Genomic DNA, 6,279 nt, shown 5'->3' with positions numbered 1-6,279 from the left:
GAGGGCTGAGTTTTGCTTACCTGGGGAATGGGTCAGCATTAGTTTTCAGGAGCACGTGGCCCGGAGTGGCTGTCTGTTTGCCTTCTAACATTCCGCATTTCGCAGGATGCCTCCCAGACCCCTGCTGCTACCTCAGCCGAGTCGAGGTCGTTTGAGAGTCCAAGCACCTCGAGCAATATGCCACCAGGAACTTGGGCGGCTGAGTTTTGCTTAGCTGAGAAAAGGGACAGCACCAGTGTTCAGGAGCCTGTGGCCCGGAGTGGCCAGCCGTCTGCCTGCTGAAATTCTGCATTGCGCAGGATGCCTCCCAGACCCAAGCTGCCAGCACTGCACAGTTAGGCTGCTTTGAGGGCCCCAAATGTGTCCAGCAATCTGCCATCAGGAATCTGAGCTGCTGAGTTACACTTCCCTGTGTAAAGGGCGGCATTGGTGTCCAGGAATCAGGGGCCCTTAGTGGCAGGCTGCCTGCTGAAATTCTGCATTGCGCAGGATGCCTCCCAGACCCAAGCTGCCGCCACCGCAGGATCTGTCTGGTTTCAGGGTCCCAAATGGGCCCAGCAATATTCCATCACGAACCTGAGCTGGTGAGTTACACTTACCTGTGTAAAGGGCAGCATTTCTGTTCAGAGGTCAGGGGCCCTTCATGGCCGGCTGCCTGCTAAATTCTCCATTGCGCAGGATGTCTCCCGAACCCAAGCTGCCACGACTGTAAAGTCAGGCTGGTTTGAGGGTCCCAAAGGGCTCCAGCAATCTGCCATCAGGAACCTGAGCAGGTGAGTTACACTTACCTGTGTAAAGGGCGGCATTGGTGTCCAGGGGCCCTTAGTGGATGGCTGGCTCATGAGATTCTGCACGGTGCAGGATGCCTCCCAGCCCCAAGCTGCTGCCTGTGCTGAGTCGAGCTTGTTTGAGAGTCCCAAGCCCCTGAAGCAATATGCCACCAGGAACCTGGGCTGCTGATTTTTGCTTAACTGGGGAAAGGGTCAGCACTATTGTTCAGGAGCCTGTGGCCCTGAGTGGCCAGCTGTCTGCCTGCTGAAATTATGCATTGCCTCCCGGACCCAAGCTCCCACCACTGCAGAGTCAGGCTGATTTGAGGGTTCCAAATGAGTCCAGCAACCTGCCATCAGGAACCTGATCTGGTGAGTTATACTTACCTGTGTCAAGGGCAGCATTTCTGTTCAGAGCCCAGAGGCCCTTTGTGGCCGGCTGCCTGCTGAAATTCTTCATTGCGCAGGATGCCTCCCGGATCCAAGCTGCCACCTCAGCCGAGTCGAGCTCGTTTGAGAGTCCTAGCGCCACCAGCAATCTGCAACAAGGAACCTGCGGCGCTGAGTTTTGCTCACCTGGGGAAAGGGTCAGCATTAGTTTTCAGCAGCCTGTGGCGTGGAGTGGCTGTCTGTGTGCCTTCTGAAATTCCACATTGCACAGGATGCCTCCCAGACCCAAGCTGCCACCTCAGCCGAGTTGAGCTCGTTTGATAGTCTCAAGCACCTTGAGCAATATGCCCCCAGGAACTTGGGCTGCTGAGTTTTGCTTACCTGGGAAAAAGGTCAGCCCTAATGTTGAGGGGCCTGTGGCCCGAGCAGCCGGCCGTCTGCCTGCTGGAGTTCTCCATTGCGCAGGATTCCTCGCGGACCCAAGCTGCCACCAGTGCAAAGTCAGGCTGGTTTGAGGGTCCCAAAGGGCTGCAGCAATCTGTCATCAGGAACCTGGGGCTCCTGAGTTGTCTTCTTCTGGGAAAGGGCTGGCAATGGTGTTCAGGAGGCCTCGCCTGGACTGGCTGGCTGCCTGCTGATATTTCTGCATTGCCAAATGTGCCTCCCAGACCCAAGCTGGCACCAGTTCCCACTCCAGCTGCTTTTGCCTCGCCACGTGTCTCCTGCTACCTGCCATCAGTAACCAGGGTGTCTGAGTTACGCTTTCTTGAGAAAAGGGCTGGCCTCCATGTTCAGGGGCCAGGGCCCCTTAGTGGACGGCTAGGTCCTGAAATTCCCCATTGCTCAGGATGCCTCCCACATCCAAGTTGCCATTTGTGCTGAGTCGAGCTGGTTTCAGACTCCCAAGCGCCTCCAGCAATTTGAAATCAGGACTTGGGGTTGCTGAGTTTTCTTTACCTGGGAAAAGGGTCAGCACTAGTGTTCAGGGGCCTGTGGCCCGGAGTGGCCAGTTGTTTGCCTTCTGAAATTCTGCATTTCCCAATCTGCCTCCCAGACCCAGTTGGCACCTATCCCAACTCCAGCTGCTTAGGCCTCGGCACGTGTCTCCTGCTATCTCCCATCAGGAACCTGGGATGCTGAGTCAGGCTTACCTTAGAAAAGGGCTGGTGTTCACGTTCAGGGCCCAGGGGCCCTTCGTGGCCATCAGCCTGCAGTAATTCCGCATTGCGCAGGATGCCTCGCTGACCCAAGCTGCCACCACCGTAAAGTCAGCCTGGTTTTAGGGTCCCAAATGGCTCCAGAAATCGCAACAAGGAACATGGGGGGCTGAGTGTTGCTTACCTGGTCCGCCCCCTCCTATGGGAAGCTCTTTTAATGGAAATAGACCAATTCCTTTATCCCATTCTTTTTTGATTTTTATCCTCTATAGCTTTTCTCCCGTATTTTTAGGAAGAAGCAGGAGAGGGCTTTCTTTTAACTGAACTTGCAGTGTTCCGAGAAGGTGATTCCTTTAGAAAGTTCCCCTGAGCAGCCAGAGCTGTGGTTACCAAGGGAACGGAGCTCAGGGCGGGACGGGGGAACTCGGCACAGCTCAGGTTTCGGTCCTCCAAAGGCGGGATCTGCAGCCGGGATGGCCCGAGGGGATCGGCACAGCTCAGGTTTCGGTCCTCCAGAGGCGGGATCTGCAGCCGGGATCGGCGGAGGGGCCGTCCTGTTGCAGACCGAGGTGGAGCGTGCATGGCTCCCGCATGGCTCACGGCGGCTGATCCGGCAGAGACAAAGCCGGGACTGACCCCGGCTGCAGCGGAGGGAGCCGAGCAGAGTGAGGACAGATGGGACCCCGCTCCATGCGGTGCGGTGACCACGGTGCACACGGCAGGAACGCCCCCCCCCCCCCCCCCCCCCCCCGGCACGGCCAGCGGAGCAGCCGTGGGCCAGGCGGCCAGACCAAGACAGCCCTAACCTCAGCCTAACCAGCCCCCCTAAAAACGGCCTTTCCCCCCCAACAGCAGCAGCACAACACAGCAACCCTAACAGCGAGACCAGACAGCAACCTTCACACACCAGGTCAATGACAGAACCCTCAGAGAACAACAGACCCACTGCAAAAAGGTAGGGGTGACGACTGTGGGCTAGACAGCAAGAGGTGGAGTTCGGAGAAGGAGCACGTCTTTTTGAGTTTTTTTTCTAGGACTTTTAAAGGTATTTAGGAGATTTTGGAAGGGACTTTTCAGGGTATTGTTGGGACTTTTTCAAAGCCATTCTATGATTTTTTAGCATATTTTGAAGATTATGGTCAGGGTCAGAGGAAACACCCTCTGAAAAGGCAGAGTTTTAGGACTGCAGTGGAATGCTTTAGAAAGGGGCCAGCGGTGGCACAGCGGGTCGGGTCCCACACTGCCAGTCCAAAGGTTGTAAGTTTTAGACCCAGTTAAGTTGTTGTGGTTAGGGTTAGATGCTCTCAGGTTTGGTCTGGAAGAATTTCTGCACAGAAAAACTCACCCCCTGAGTTTCCTGATGCCAGTTTGCACTAGGAGGTGCTTGGCACTGCCAGGGCAGCCCGAGTTCTCGGTGGGGGCAGCTTTGCTCCTGGAGAAATCCTGCGCCGGCCGTCTTCCCTGTAAAACCAAACTCACCCCTGCTGCGTGTCAACGTCCATCTGCAGGAGGCACGCGGCACTGCAAGGGCAGCCAGAGTTCTTGGTGTCGGCAGCTGCGGGCTGTGAGAAATTGTTCTCTGCAGTTTTGGAGGCCGAATCGCAGTTTCAGCCATGGGCACATGGAGAGGAAAGGCTGTTAATTTCCTTAGAAAGGCAAGTCTGGCAGCCCATGGTTTAAGGGGCAGACAAAGGGCTGTGTAGGGGAAGGAGCTCCTCACAGGACCTTTCTTCATCTCAACACCCACTCCAAGGTCTAGCAGCGCCCCGTGTGACCAGCTGCTTTCAGAGGGTTACCCGAGCACACTCGCACAGGGAGCTGCTAGGCCAGAGGAGCTAACAGGGGTATCCCAAGTGTCTCTCCTGGAACTATGGTCGGAGCATCCAGCACAGACTAGGGAGCAGCCAGACCCACCCGGGCACAGAGCATGACTTTGAGAAAACGCCAAGGGAAGAGCCCTTTTGCCAAGGGGCAGCATCTGAGCAGGCCAGGCAGCATGTGGGGTTCCAGGAGAGGGCTTGCAACTTTCCCCTTTTACTGTGTCAGTCCCTCTCCAAAGCCCCAGACCCTCCAGAGCACTCCCAGAAAGGAGAAGGGTTATTAGGAGAAAAAGGGTTTAGAAAAAAGGGAAAAAGCTTCCTTTTCCATCACTTTTTGTGTTCAAACTGGTAGGGACTCGGATTCCCCTGCAATTTTAATGGTCTCAGTTGAAAGAATCCCTGCCTTTTCTATGCTGTTAGGGGTGTTAATTGACAGGAAGTCCCCATTCTGTATTATTTGGCAGTTTAAAAAGAAGGGGAAAATCTTGACAATGTTTCTTATGGGTTTGAATTAAGGGTAGCCACCCCCTTTTTGTTGTCCTGAGGCCTAAATTTTGGGAGAAGCCCCGCTATCCCTCCATCCTAAGGGTTTGAACTAAGGGAAAAATCCTTTTTTCCTCACTGGAGAGATTTAAAGTGCGGAAAGTCCCTCTTTTCCCAGTATTTAAGGAGAGCAAATTAAACAGCAGAAACTATTTATTTGCCATTGTATTACCTTCAGTAGAGGTAACTGCCCCGTTTCCTCTTTTTAAGGAGTTCACTGGAAGGAAGCTGTGCCTTTTTCAGCATTTTAAGGGTTTAAAACTCCATTTCAGGGCACTTCTTTCTGTGCTGTAGGACCAAGTATCTCAGAGAAGGATGAGCCTGGCACGCACTTAACCCTTACACTGCCTGGGAGGCTTTTATTTTTCTTATTTTTACTTCTAATGTAGATAGCCTAAATTAGAGGTCCCAAGGAGACTTAGACTATTCATATCATTAGTATTCTTCTCCACCCAGCTTAATCACATGGGAAGTACTACTTAGTAGCCACTAAGGAATAGTTATGTAAGTTAACAGCAAATTACCCCATTTATCTAGTTAGGCTGCCTAAACAGAAAGTTTTATTTCTTACCAGTTTTCTTCACTTGTGCTCCAAGTTGTTGTTGCAAAAAAGAAAGAGCTGTTATTTTTCTGAAGAGTTTTCTCCTGTTACAAGCCCTTCACTCCCCTTGAATTCAAGTCAGAGGGGCCAAGCAGCTGCAGCTCTTCTGAGGGCTTTTATACCCGGTGGGAGTTGCCCCCTCCCTTTTCCCAGGTGCCATGGGAACGAGGGGCGGGCACAATCAGGGCTATATTAACCCCAGCCTTGGCTGAGGGGCTTCATTCCCTCTCTGGGATGTGCTGGGGTAAGAGCTCTCCTCTCATTTTAGTGAAGAGGCACTTTCAGCTTATCTCAGCTTCTTTTCAGCGGGTGTTTCTGGGCATCTAAAGAACAGAGGCTTTGAAGATTCTGTGAAGTAACCAGCATGGAATACAGGGAGTATTTAGATTCATGATTTTGGGTTTTGTGTTCAGGGGTGGTGAAGTGCATTTGTAATTTCTGGTTTAGTTATTGTTTTGTTTTGCATTTTTTTTTTTTAGAAGGAGTGCAGCTTCCAGAGATTCCTGGTTGTGTCAAGTACAACGCTTTTTGCAGCAGATTCGTCATGTCACAAGAGGGATCTGCCCAGTGTCAAGGATGATGTTTGAGATTGAGGTTTCAGGTGAGTTGAGGATTGTGATTAGGAGAGGGAGGGTGGGCAGGTATACAGTTAGGAATTATTGTGGGTGGGGGGACGTTTGAAGGCAGCAGCGTGAAAAAGGATGTTTATTTGAGGACCCCCCTAAGGCTTCTCAGAAGCCTAGCAGAGGTATTCCCATGTCCTACAGCACACAAGGTTATCTACTGCACTCATAGGAATGCCATTCAACTTTGCCTTTCTCTAACCCAGGTGCCATTCCTCATAAAGGCCACAGCCTTGTAATCAGGGTGAAGCTGGAGCCTGAAGGCGCCAGGCATGGTCAGGAGAGGGCAAGTAGCCGCCTTGGTGGGATTTGGCCCACATAACTCTGGACTCATACTTTGGTTTTGGTTTTCTTTATTGTAGCTGACCGAGAAGC

This window comes from Melozone crissalis, unplaced genomic scaffold (genome assembly GCF_028551555.1).
Source record: "Melozone crissalis strain CALT ecotype California unplaced genomic scaffold, PUWL_Pcris_2 ptg000150l_1, whole genome shotgun sequence".
Lineage (NCBI taxonomy): Eukaryota > Metazoa > Chordata > Aves > Passeriformes > Passerellidae > Melozone > Melozone crissalis.
This window is presented reverse-complemented; position numbering follows the sequence as displayed.